We start from the raw sequence: 14,396 nt of genomic DNA on the forward strand, positions 1-14,396 counted from the left end.
TAAACTGGCTAAATACTATCTGATCATCAAGATCGTGCTGATCGGACTATAATTGCGACCTACAGAGCCGCTACAAAATCGAGTAACATTTTTGTTTTTGGTCCATTAACCCACTAAATATTTTGCAATCATCAACAATAACTATAGGGGTCTATTCTTGTCCGAACCCGACCTTCATGCAAAATTTCGTGACGACTGGTCCATATTGCGGCCTTTACTTTAAATACAATTTTTAATGAACGGACGGACAGACACACATCTTAAAATCGCTTTATTTCGACGAGATATGAATATTCATATGCCACAGTGGGTGTCCACGATGAATATTTCGCGGTGTTACATGCATTTTCGAAAAGCACATTGTAGTGTAGGATATAAAAGTTACAAAATCCCAAAATACTAATATATTCACTAACATCTTGCTTTTCTTTAGCTCCCCCATCTTTAGCAACAATCGGGTTTTGGGGATCTACTTATTCTAACCAGTCACGGGCTTACACGCAGAGAAAAAATATTTTTCGCTTTTGTTGGAACAAAAATATATGTTTTGGTTCCAAAAATGTATTTGTTTTGTTCAAACATTGTAATCCAAATCCAAAAATACCATCTTTTGTTCCAAACATAGAAAACAAAAACAACTTTCGAATTTCCGCAATTTTGTTAAAATCGTTAACAATACCGATTGTAGGAACTATCATAATCTAATTTTGTTTACAAAAAGTATTGTCAATACAGAAAACCAGCCCAGAAATTTTTGATTTGAGTGCATATACTTCTCATATACACTTTTCGCATAACTTGGATATAAATGTCGCGTATAATATTGCAATCATTGATGAACACAATACATGGTTTGCTGCATTGGCTGACAAGAAAGACAAACAAATAGCCACAAGAACCCACCACAACATAAGGAATAATTAAACACCATAACAAACATGAAAAGGAAAGAATAATGAAACAAAACAGAAACAAATAAAAACAAGAGTCTCACAAGTACATACACACAAAAACAAAGGTAAAGGCAGCATGTCATACAAACACACCACAACTCACCAAAATTGTTTTTTCAACACGGCATCGAATAGCGAGAGAAGAGAAACAAATTTTCGAAGAAAAGAGAGAAATATTGTTCAGTTGACACAAACTATTTTTGGATTTACAATACTACATGAGGAATCCAACAATATGTTAACAATACATATTTTGCTCTTGGAATATTGTTGGATCAAACATATTTTTTTCTCTGCGTGTAGCATGTCGTATAATCCGAAACGTATGTTTTTCGAAATCCAAAACTTATTACGTCCATTATAAAAATTAGTAATTGTAAGAAACTGACAGTTAAAGATCTAGATACCAAAATTAAAAATCATTTGTGGAACTTCCCACAAAATCCAATAAAATGTGGCTCTTACATCCTCGGTTAATAACAACAAGAATAGATTTTAGCAATAAATTTCAATGCCATTCATAATAAGTTTTGTACCACCAGTGAGGTGGTGATAGGCTTTAATTGAAGGGTGAAGAAAGGAAACCTTAAATGTGAATTAAAATCAATTCCGGTAATAAAATTTACTACCAAGATAAAACGCAGAGACTGAGAGAAATAAAGAGATACCAACTGATTTAAGACAATTGATGGCAATTAAAACAGGATATTAAAATCTTTGTTCAAGGAAATAATTTTAAGACGAAGTTTGTGGTATTTGAACAAGAATAAAAAAAAATTGGAACATAATTTTGCTTGAAAAAGATGGGGAAATTAAATATTTAATATATTAATTGAATGTTGATACTTAAATTATTACTATCAAACCCAGTTAAAAAATTTGGTGTTTTTTTTTCATGGGCAGCCTCTAATTTAGTGAACAACATTAATTGTCTAACGAAACCAGATTTTCTAGTAAACCAAAGAGAAAAGAATAACTTTTGCAATATTTTCTTTGTTTTCCTTGCTAGGTTTTAACGTGAGCTGAAAACAAAAACACCAACTAACAGGAAAAAAATGCAGAGTTTTTTTACACACACTGGAAAACATTGTCAAGTACTTCATTAACGAAGCAAACAACGCCGACATAGAGAACAGAAGCAAAAGTTTTATCAACGATTCTTAATGGGTCACAAGATATTCTTTAGAGTTTTTTTTTCAACAGTATTGTTGTTTTCCTTTTGAAAATTTGTTATCAAGGCAAAACAGAGAGGGAAAAGTAACAGTAAACATCAATTAAAAGTCTTAAAAAACTTAAACAACTCTACTCAACTCATTATTGCAGCGGTTTAAGCCTCATTAATTTTTGGGTTACCTTTTGTTGTTTTGGCAGAAGTAAATTGTTATTTTTAACAATGATGAATGGGTAGACCCCTGTTACAGGTTTGGAAATATTGTTTTTATTCTTGTAACAGCATAGAAATTTACGTAGCAGCAAAGGATTGGTGCTGGGTTGTCAGCTACTGGCCGAAACACCATGGTTTCGGGTCAACCGTGTGCGAATGAATACGCTGGCGTGGGGTTGTCGAGTTTTACTTTTACCCGACATGCCATTAACTTGATGCAAATTGAATGCCATTGTGTAATTTTCGGATAGATATGAGCATCTGTACCCACAATTCTATGTAGGCAAGTTTTATACCCATACCGAATACTAAAAACCAAATTTCAGTCATTTCGATAGGAAATGTGGCTAAAACTTTTAAAACTCCAAAAATCGGGAGATAAATTTCTATAGCGGCTATATCAAAAAGTGGACAATTATCTGCAGGAATGTTGTATATCCCCAACGAAGATTATATACCGAATTTTATTTTATTTATTTATTTATTTCAAATATTTATTATAATAAAAAATTACAATAAAATTATATAAAAAATAGCACTAGCATCTAAGGCTATCGGCTAACCGAATTTTATACATTCTATGAGGCTATATCAATACTAAACACATACTGACAAATTTCTGAGGTATAGTTTTGTAGTCGGACTGGGCCGACCATATGATACCTTACACCACTACCCCTGGGCACTAGTTTTCTAGCGTTTAGGTGTCCGGTCATTCATACATAAGTTGATATACATGATAACATACCGGAGATATAGCACATACTGGAAAGGTTAGGCGTTACCTTCTTTATTTGCTATACAAACATGTTTCATCAACAATTACAATTTGTATCAAACTATATTTAAAGATAGTTTCCGGTGAGTTTTACCGAATCGACCAATGAAAAAACAACTAATATTTCGAAGTATTAGATTACTTTTGACCATATGTAGCACATCCACTTAAAGATCCCGTACAACATTGTAATGTGTATCAATTTAAATTGTGGGTATTTGTCTGTCATGGTTTGAACAATTCTCTATCATGACTGCGACATTTTGTATCATGGAAGCTAAGTGTAGTTCTTTACAAACAAATCAAAACAATAAGGAAATCCATTTACAGCATGGGTGACCAAGAAGAGAACAGGCAAAAATGTAAATGTAATTAAAATATTGGTAACTTATGCACGCAATCTACATACCAAAAACAAATAAAAACATTTGTTCTCTTTGTTATGCTCTGTGTGAGAATTCGTGTCGTATGTGTGTAAATTGCCGAAAGCCTTCGGTACTGCCGTGTCGTGCGTGATCGCCTATGATTTACATTACGTTTTCGTTATTAGCTATAGCAATTGGTGTATAATTTTACCGATTTTTGTCGGTAACACAAAAAATGCCCAGCAAAATTTTATGGAAGTGGTTCCATGAGATGCCATGATTTCACTGGATCTTTTGCATTGGTTCAAATGAAGTCGTGAAAGATCCGATCTTTTCATTAGCATTTAAACCCATGCAAAGGAAGTCGTGAAAGATCCGATCTTTTCATCAGCATTTGAATCATTTTTACAGATCACTACAAAAAAAAAATAGTCGATTTGTACATCCCTACATGTAGCGACATCAAAACAAAAGAGTATACATTTCCAAAAATTTTGTTATAAAATTACAAGTTAAATGTAGGTTCACGAACAGAAATTCTTAAAGGAGTGCTGTTGGAGTCCATGTCGAAATCTGAACTGGTGATGAGAAGATAATAGAAAAGCTTTTGTAAGATGAAACAAAATCAGTGGCTGAGAGTGGACGAAGTAAACTCTGTTGCGGTGCAGCGGCGGTGTTTAGACTGCCATAGCTGGGACAGCCGGAAGTCAAGTTTCTCACTTAAATTTACAACCTGTCGCTTGCCAAACACATGGTTCCCGAAGTCTGGAAAATAGGCCAGCTACTGAAGCCCGAAAAGGATGCCAGCAAAGTTGAATCTTACAGGCCGATTTTGTCGCCCGTAGCAAGGACCCTTGTGGCTTTAGTTCTTCCACCATCAGAAATAACTTTCCAGTTGCCGATCAATAGCATAGGATCCATAAGCAGCACAACAACTGCGCTGAAGGCCATCTCCATATTAGCCGAAGACTCACTCAGAGCAAGGTGTGCGATAAAACAGTGATAGTGACACTTGATTTAGCAAAGCCCTTTGATATTGTCAAGCACCCTCGTTGTTTGATGTCATCGAGCAGACTACGCACTGTCCAAGTTTGAAACGTTGGATAATAAATTTTAAGTGTGGATGACAGTAGTACGTAGAATTTAGGATCAAGAAGTCCAAGACCCGTAGAGTGAAGAAAACCTCTTCTGAATTCCAAACGCTGCAGACGGCATTGAGAACGTAACGTATGCGAATGATTGTACTATCTTGGCGTCAGGTGCCTTCCCTGACGACATTTGTGAAAGACTGAGCTCCTTTTTGTCTGATCTTACCATTTTTTTCCACGCGAGGAATATGCAAGTACCAGCCAATAAATCTACGGCTTCTCATTTCACTACCTGGGCGGCCGAGTTGGGAACAATAGAGTTGAATGTCATGGTCGATGATAGCAGAATTCAGACCACAGGCCCAGGCAGCCAGGGTGTCTTCATAATCTAGAAAGAGAAGTCTAACGTTACAAGAGAGAACCTCGATCAACAAGCCTTTCAACCAGGTTTAAGTAGCATTCACACGAATGCAGTCGCAGATGCAGTAAACAGTTATCGTGTGAATGCGGTCCTTGGGGAACATCCACCATCTATCGCAGCTTAGAAGCGCCAGCTGTCAGGACAAACCAGAGTAGTTTTGTAGTTTTGGGTCAATACGCTCGGGATGGTGCAGCCGTCAAAATTCCTATAGGGCAAGTACTGATGACACCGAGGAAAACATGCCCCCACGACACACTGCTCCTTTTCAATTGCCCTACCAATCCTGCTAAGAAACTTAAGTTTGCAGCTTTGTGGTTACAAACCATATAAATAGCGAAATAGCCACATTCTTACGACTGATAGACCAAGAGTCAGATTAAGCAGAAAAATGAGAATACAAACACTACTGTTACAACAACGAGAACAAACTGCAAATATAGATGTAAACTTTATGATGATAAATAACACGGTGCTCTTGAAACAATTTTAAATGGAAGGTGCTTACACCTCGGAAGTTTTTGCGGATTCTGAAACTACAATATTTATAGATGAGAAAAATCAAAAAACAAAAAAAATCGCCGGAGCGCTTTTTAAATAAATCGCGATTTAAGTTGACATTTTTAGGTGTTGTTTAGGTTTTCACGATTTTGCTTAGAAACCGCAAGTTCTATCAAAATGGGACTAAAGAAAATGTTGTAGCTATGAAAATTCTCTACAAGATCGACGTTAATGGTATTTTCGTGGTTTTTACCATTTTTAAGATATAGAAGTTCAAATTGGGACAATTAAAATTCAATTCAATTCTGTATCGCCCCCTTATAAAACAATGTGATGACTGCAAATTCCCAACTTAAACTCATATACCTAAAAAATGGAACAACTTAGGATAAGTTACTAAAGCCAGTCTTGTAGAGAATTTTCACAGCTTTAAGATTTTTTCAGGTCCCATATCGATAAGACTTACCGTATTCAAGCAAAATCGCGAAACCCTAACAAAAAAATCTAAAAATTTAAACTGAGCTTCTTTATCTCAAAAATGGTACAGGCTGGGAACAAATGATAAACGTCAATCCTCTAGAGAATTTTCACAGCTACAACATTTTCTTTAGCTACATTTCGATTGGTCTTACGGTTTCCAAGCAAAATCGTGAAAACCTATAAAACACCTAAAAATGTGAATTTTGACCGCGATTTATTTAAAAATCCCTACAGCGATTTTTTCTTGTTTTTGGATTTTTCTCATCTATGAACACTGCTGATTCAGAATTCACAAAAACTTTCCCTGTGTAAGCGGTTTTCATCAAAAGTTAGTTAAGGCGCACCCTTCATGACATTGTTTTATAAGGGGGCGATACAGAATTGAATTGAATTTTTATTGTCCCAATTTGAACTTCTATATCTCAAAAATGGTAAAAACTACGAAAATACCATTAACGTCGATCTTGTAGAGAATTTTCATAGCTACAACATTTTCTTTAGTCCTATTTTGATTCGACTTGTGGTTTCTAAACAAAATCGTGAAAACCTAAACAACCCCTAAAAATGTCAACTTAAATCGCGATTTATTTAAAAAGCGCTCCGGCGATTTTTTTTGTTTTTTGATTTTTCTCATCTATAAACATTGTAGTTTCAGAATCCGCAAAAACTTCCGAGGTGTAAGCACCTTCCATTTAAAATTGTTTCAAGAGCACCGTGATAAATTATAGTTATTTCATTAACTCCTTTGAATTAATAAAATAAAAAAAAATAAAATCATTTTTCAATACAGCATTTTCCGAACAAGACGTGAAAATTACATGCCAAAGGGTTGGTGAAAATGACATGCCAAAGAATAGTGAAAATGTTATTCTTGGGAATTGGTTAAGATGGCAAGCCAAAGGATTGGTATAGATGCCATTCCAAAGAATTGTTGAAGATGCCATTCCATCGAGTTAGTAAAGATAACATGCTTAGGATCTGAAAATGAATTGCATCTTTTGGGGGTCACGCTCTTGTAAAAAGAATGAGTGAAGATGCTGAAAAAATGACATTCCATTTCACTTGCACCCATTCTTGAATAGCATCTTTGGCATCGAACATTTTGCTGGGTGAGTTAGAGAATTGGACTACTTGTAAAGAAATTTCAATAAATTATTAAAAAAAATTGTATGACTCCTTTTATTTGCACTCTTTGACATACTAAATGCAACCAATAGATTTTAATTCCATATTATCTTATTCGAAGGCTATAACATTTATATAAAACAATACTTTTTTTTGCTTTCGACAGCGAGATAAAGTCGGATAAAATCGGATAATATCGCCTTCATAAGATTAATATTCCATAAAACAGTTTTTCATTTTATAACGTTTTTTGCTTCTACTGTACAATTATTATCTTGTTAGTTACGACTTTTGACATTTATGGTGACGATATATTTACCATAATGAGTAGAGTGCATTTGAATGCTGAAGTTATATCTCGAGTCGTAAAAGGCTCATGCCCCATGGACACTGAAAATCAATATGTACGTGGGCTACGAAGTTTATATCCTTAAAAAAAAACAATGAATAAATATACACCAACTGTAGGGAAGTTTTAAACTACAACAGTACACAGGGAATGTCACCTAAATTACGCCGGAGCTCAGTGTGTCCAAATTCAATATTTTGTGCCAAAAATGCAAAAAACAAATTGTCGAAAATTCCCAAAAATTGTATATGAAGGGATAGAAAACATGCTAGCTAAGAGATAAAAACAAAAATTTCGTTGGTTGTACCGTTATAATTGAAGTAACGGTACCTATAACATGATTATATTTTCTTTAAAACAAATACTAAAAATCGCAAGGAAATTCGTCGATTTTGTGAGGACCATATTATCACGAGTTATTGTAATTTTTTAATGGTTCTTTTTGCTATCCAATAATACGAAAGCTAACGTATTAAACTGTGCTTAGAAGTAAATGTATTTGCGTTCCTGTTCTGTACAATAACCTCATTTGTTTTGAATATTTTTACGTGTATGTTTTTTTATAAGTTCTTTTTTAATAGGATATAACTAAAAAGTTCCACGGGGTTCCACTGTTGTAATGGTACCCAAATATAGAGGAGCTGTCGAACTATCAATTTTTTAATAGGAAAATAGGACCTTTATAGCGTTACCACCCGATCTTACGTGTTTTGAGGATTTTACCTACAATAATCAACCGATCTAGCTAAAAATTTAAATATAACGTTTTCTACGGGTAAACTATCTCCTTACTAAAAATTGTATGTATAGGTCCACGTTTTGATGTAGCCCCCATATAAGGGTACCGCCCGATTTCAGGTATTTTAGGGTTTTTAAATACATTTCCGGAACGAAGTTGCTACAATTTTGCATTTAGGGTTTCTAGTGGTCAATAAACTTGCACACACAATATTGTGGGCATAGGTCCACTTTATGATAGAACTCGCATATAACGGAACCCCTGATTTTTGGTATTTTGGAGTTCAAAGATACATTTTCCGACCGAATTATATATTGTTTAATATTTGCAAATATAATTTGCTAATATTTAGCAAAATGAAACAAAGAAAATAGTTTCACTGTTGACAGCCTGTCATTCTTTTAATTATAGCAACAATGACGTTGCCATTCATTGATAATGGTCCTTAGTTGGTGATACTGACGATCAGCTGCGGTATATGAATCAGCTGTCGTTAATATAGTCCCACGCTTTTGAATAGCACCCATAAACAAAAAAAAAAAAAACAAAAACATAATTTAAACACCGAAATATTACCGTTTTTACGCTAAGTAAATATTCCTCCATGAATTTAATTAGTTAAATTTTTTTATAGTATGCATAATAATTTAATTATTTTATGTTATTAAAACACAAGTCTGTACTTGAGAATATAGCGTTTTATGTTTCTATAACTCCAAAACGTGTTTTAAATAACTCTAAGAAATTATCAATTCTTATTTAAATGTATCTATATTACACAAACTTTAAAATTTCGAAAAAAAACCTTTTTTATTCATTAAAATTCTATAGAAGACGTTGACCGAATGGCTTGTAACTACATGGAATAAAAGATTCATGTCTGATAAACATCTTCTCCAAATTTGATAGTTCTATCTTTATCCGTTTAGAAAATATAGATTTTTGACACAAAAAACCCATTTTGGACACACTGTGCGGAGGAGTAAAATTAAGAAGTAAATTTGGTGGCCAGGGAAATCCTAAAATGGCCGCAACCCATGATATTTGTTTAATATGAATTCGTTGACCTTAGATGTCAGTTTCTTATCTAGTAAACGTCCATTATTAATGATTTTAATTTACAAAATTCTATATTTCTGTTACTACTCGGTAATCCGGACAATTCGTTTGAGTTTGTAGTTAGTCAGTTTCACTCCGCAAATAACTAAAAATTTAAAAAATAAAATTATTTCTCGTAATGGAAGTTTTAACTTAAGGTATTACAATTACTTTTACATACAAATTTGTAAAAAAAATATTCGCATAAAATGTGCTGGAAATTACATTTTTTAAATACTTTTTTTGTGGATTTTTTCGTCTGACAATTTAAAAACAAATTTCAAGGAACCTGAAATCTGACTGTGCCCGTTATATGGGGCTATACCAAAACCTGGACCTTTGTCCACACATTTTGGTGGGAAAGTTTCCTGGTCAATGAGATCTTCAAGGAACCTGAAATCTGACTGTGCCCGTTATATGGGGCTATACCAAAACCTAGACCTTTGTCCACACTTTTTGGTGGGAAAGTTTCCTGGTCAATGAGAACTCTTTATACCAAATTGCAACAAATTCGGGCCGAAAATGTAGATAAAAACGTCAAAATACCTGAAATCGGGAGGTATAGTTGTATGGGGGGCTATACTATTACCTGGACCTATGTCCACAATTTTTCATGCAGAATGTTTCTGACTACTGGGAACACCAAATACCAAATTACCAAAATTATCGAGCCGAAAAGGTTTATAAAAGCTTTCAAACACCTGAAATTGGGTTGTTCCGCTATATGGGGGCTATTGGAAAAACTATACACATATTGATGATTTTTTAACTAAATTATTTTTTACTTACTTTAGGTATTTACTGAAAAAATCAGATCGATCCGACGATTAGAAATATTTTTGTCGCACCTTACCATACAAGTGGGACACTGTGACACGGACGGACGGACACACATGGCTTGATAGCTTTATCTCGTCGAGATATGGAAAATTGTATAACACAATATACCACATTTTCGGAAAAAAAAATTATAATAAATACCCTTTCCACATTGTGGGTAGGGTAAAAATATTTTAGTAATAGCAACAAAGTTCCACAAATTACTCTAAATATTCTTGCAGAGATTTTTATTAATAAACACTTTTTTTCAAAACTGTTGGGTTGTACTATTTGAATTATAGGAACACATTTCTTGATAATAAATATCCATTACAACCTTTTATAAGATATACGAGGCTAAAGTGATTTTTATTGTTTTTATTATTATTTATTTCAAGGACAACAGTTATTTCCACAAATTTAGTTAGACCGTTTAAATCACAATTAATTTTTTTGTAAACACGTTAATTTTTACAATCAGTGCATTTTTTGTTCAATTAGGACAAAAATAAATTCTCGCAATATACCGTTAAATTGAAAATTGGGAGTCATTCAAACAAAAATGTAATGTTTTTTTTTAACACAGAACAATTATTGCGTTATTCTAGGGAGTCAAACTTGTTCATATTAAAAAATACGATACGCGGAATTTGGAATTACGAAACAGACGCTACAAATAGAAGAAATTATATCCGAATAAACAGCAACGGTACATGCATATTTTTGTCTTCAAGAATACGTTTACCTTTTATTTTTTTACCTACAAATTATAATAATTTTTTCATGTTCGTTTTATTTTTTATGCCGAAAATCTCACCTTTTGTTTGTGAAAACTGAATAATTCCGGTATTTGAAAAGTTGCTTCACCTTTAAACAATTTTGTAAATTCTCTTAAATTTCAAAATTTATTTCACATACTATTTTCCACATTGTATTTCAAAAATTTTGTGTTGATTTTATTTAAAACATTAATTGTACAATTATTTTATACATTTCAATAAATATATTTTACTGGTTTCGAAATTCTCCTTTTGTTATTTCCACAAAAAACTCTTCTCTAAATATCGATTTATGTTTGTAATTATTTTATTTCAACAAATTCAACTTTATCTTTCGTTTTTCTCACTTCTTTTTAGAAGTAGTTGCTAACAAACGTTAGCGGCAACGCGTTAACAACGAATGACTATGGAGCTCAAGTAGTCAAACGTTTATATTTAACACAAGCCAATGATGATGGCCGTTATTGTTGTCGTGCTTGTCTGGATTCACCAATTCGGTAAAGAAACACTTCGTTATTCATAATAACGAATATCCTGTTGCTTAACGTTTATCTTGTGGGTGGTTGTGTTTGCATGTATAGGTGTTCCTTCGAATATACATAACTACAATAACAACATTATTGTAAAATGCATTTGAAACATTTTCTGTGTGGTAGTTGTCTTGGCTAAAATTGAGGTGAAATTGTCTTTGCAAATAGTGGGTGTCAAATAGGTGTTTGAGGTATAAGAGTGGTGGTAGGAAAAAAGGTGTTGTTTTTCTTTCCTTGGTGACGTCGTAATTGTAACTCTACAAAATAAATATTTTCAACGCAATATAATGCGCACATATCGCATTTTGTAAATAAAAGCAACCAGTGAGTGCATGTCATTTGTGCCAATTGTTCTACAATATATAACAATTTAAATAGATTACTGTAACGTGGTTCAAAGCAAGGTAAAAATTTTACATGATAATGTGACCTCAACATTTAATTGAAGGATATTTTACGAATTAAATTGGACCTATATTCCGAATAACCAAATTTTGCGTGCAACTAGACGCAACTCTTGCAGATAAATGTATGGAAAATGTTCAACCATATGCGGGCTATATCAAAACATAGACCTATGTCCACAATTTTTAGTGGAGAAGATGTATAATCAACGAGAACCTCCAATGCCAAAATTCAACTTATTTGGTCTGAAAATGTGGACAAAATCCCAAATATTGGGAGGTACCGTTATATGGGGGCAATATGAAAACGTAGATCTATGTGAAAAATTTGTGTGTCCACAATGAACCCCAAATACCAAATTACACCTAATTTGATCGGAAAATGTTGCTTTAAACCCCCAAAATACTGAAAATCGGAAGGTACCTAAAAAGGGGTCTATACTCAAACGTGGATCCATGTCCACAATTTTTGGTGGAAAAGTTTAGTGACCACTAGAAACCCTAAGTACCAATTTATTGGAAGGAAAGGGTGGCTTAGATCCTGAAAATACCGAATTTCAGGAGGCTAAACCAATATATCAGCCGATGTTGTTCATATTTAGTCCATTATTAACCACGGACACAGACTGAGTTTGTGTAAAATTTCCGAAAGATATCTCCATTCGTTTCCATGTTATTAATTTCGCGCCGCTAGATCAGTGATTTCGACCAATGTACGAGGGTTACATTCCATCCCTCATATTTCTTAATTTGAACTGAACAAAAATATGTCCGATTCGCTATTGTTTCAAACAAAACAAGTAAAAAGTCGTTAAGTTCGGCCGGGCCGAACTTTTTACACCCTCCAGCATAAAATAATCTTAATTTAAACGGAATAATTAGGGTCCTTTCACAATTTTAGGTGTAACAACTTTTCGACAAGGGACAGACTCCTACTGCCTCCCACTATTGCTTAAATTACACTGTGAACACAAATGTTGGGGCAGAGATAATTCCCTTTGGAGATGAAAGCCCTTGGTGTGTGTATATTAAAACCCCGAAGGACAGATGCGCCGTGAGTCGAACTTCCGTGTTATGGCGTGATGAAGTTTTTGCAAGAGACCCTGTAAGCCATCATGAATTAGCATTATATCTTTGTTTGTTGTTTTTGTAGAGCACTTAAGCAACAGTGAAGAAAGATATAACGCTAATTCCTGATGGCCCACCGGGTCTCTAACAAAAATTTCATCACGCCTTAAAGCGGAAGTTCGACTCACGGCGGATCTGTCCTTCTGGGTTCATAATATACTCACCTAGTCATTTCTTCCCCAAGAGGAATTTTCCGTGCCCCAGACTTTCACCTCCATTTTGTTGCACAGCGTTATCTAATCTAATCTAAAAAAATGTGTTCAGCTAGGTGAAAGGTACCACCTACGGGGCTATATCAAAGAGTCAACCTATCTTTAAGTTTTTTGGCGGAAAAGTTTTATAGCTGCAGGGAACTTCAAGAGTCAAATTGAGGGTAGTTTCATCAAAACAATGTAGACCCTTAAAAATGGACCCATGTTGACGAATTTTAATGAAGAAATTTCGTGACCACTGGAAATTCCCGAAAATCGGGAGGCACAGTTATATGGGGGGATATACCAAAACATGGACCTATATTGACGATTATTTTTGAATAGACAAAATTGTAGCTAAAATTCTCAAAATGCCGATCATTACAACTAGTTCGGTTAAAAATTGCAGCTAAAATTCTCAAAACACCGAAAATCGGGAGATACCGTTATATGGGGGCTATACCAAAACATGGACCTATGTTGACGATGTTTCGTTGGAGATGTTTTATGACCACTGAGAACATCAAATGTGAAATTACAGCTATTTCGGTTAAAAACTGTAGCTAAAATTCTCAAAATACCGAAAATCGGGAGGTACCGTTATATGGGGGCTATACCAAACCATGGACCCATGTTGACGATGTTTGGTGGAGACGTTTCATGACCACTGAGAACCTCAAGTGGCAAATTACAGCTAGTTCGGTTAAAAATTGTAGCTAAAATTCGGTTCGGTTAAAAATTGTAGCTAAAATTCTCAAAATACCGAAAATCGGGAGGTGCCGATATATGGGGGCTATACCAAAACATGGACCTATGTTAAATGTCAAATTACAGCTAGTTCGGTGAAAAATTGTAACTAAAATGCCCAAAATACCGAAAATCGGGAGGTACGGTTATAAGGGGGCCATACCAAAACATGGTCTATGTTGACGATGTTTGACCACTGAGAACCTCAAATGTCAAATTGTAGATAGTTCGGTTACAAATTGTGGCTAAAATTCTCAAAATACCGAAAATCGGGAGGTACCGTTATATGGGGGCTATACCAAAACATGGACCTATGTTGACGATGTTTGGTTGAGATATTTCGCGACCACAAAGAACCTCAAATAGCAAATTACAGCTAGTTCGGTTACAAATTGTGGCTAAAATTCTCAAAATACCGAAAATCGGGAGGTACCGTTATATGGGGGCTATACCAAAACATGGACCTATGTTGACGATGTTTGGTTGAGATATTTCGCGACCACAAAGAACATCAAATAGC

At 34.4% G+C, this 14,396-nt stretch overlaps 2 protein-coding genes across 2 annotated transcripts in view; one reads left to right on the forward strand and one right to left on the reverse strand.

Annotated features, from left to right (window-relative positions):
• Nucleotides 1-11,375, reverse strand: part of LOC141394090 (short neuropeptide F-like) — a 31,756-nt gene extending 20,381 nt beyond the window's left edge. Inside the window, exon 1 of the mRNA XM_073967937.1 lies at nucleotides 10,915-11,375. The gene's annotated coding sequence lies outside the window, so the exon portion shown is untranslated. The remainder of the gene's footprint in view (nucleotides 1-10,914) is intronic.
• LOC141394092 (uncharacterized) overlaps nucleotides 1-14,396 on the forward strand; it is a 142,926-nt gene that overhangs the window by 34,518 nt on the left and 94,012 nt on the right. The gene's annotated exons all lie outside the window — the stretch shown is intronic.

Source organism: Musca autumnalis, unplaced genomic scaffold (genome assembly GCF_047663935.1).
Source record: "Musca autumnalis isolate F117 unplaced genomic scaffold, ASM4766393v1 scaffold_2, whole genome shotgun sequence".
NCBI lineage: Eukaryota > Metazoa > Arthropoda > Insecta > Diptera > Muscidae > Musca > Musca autumnalis.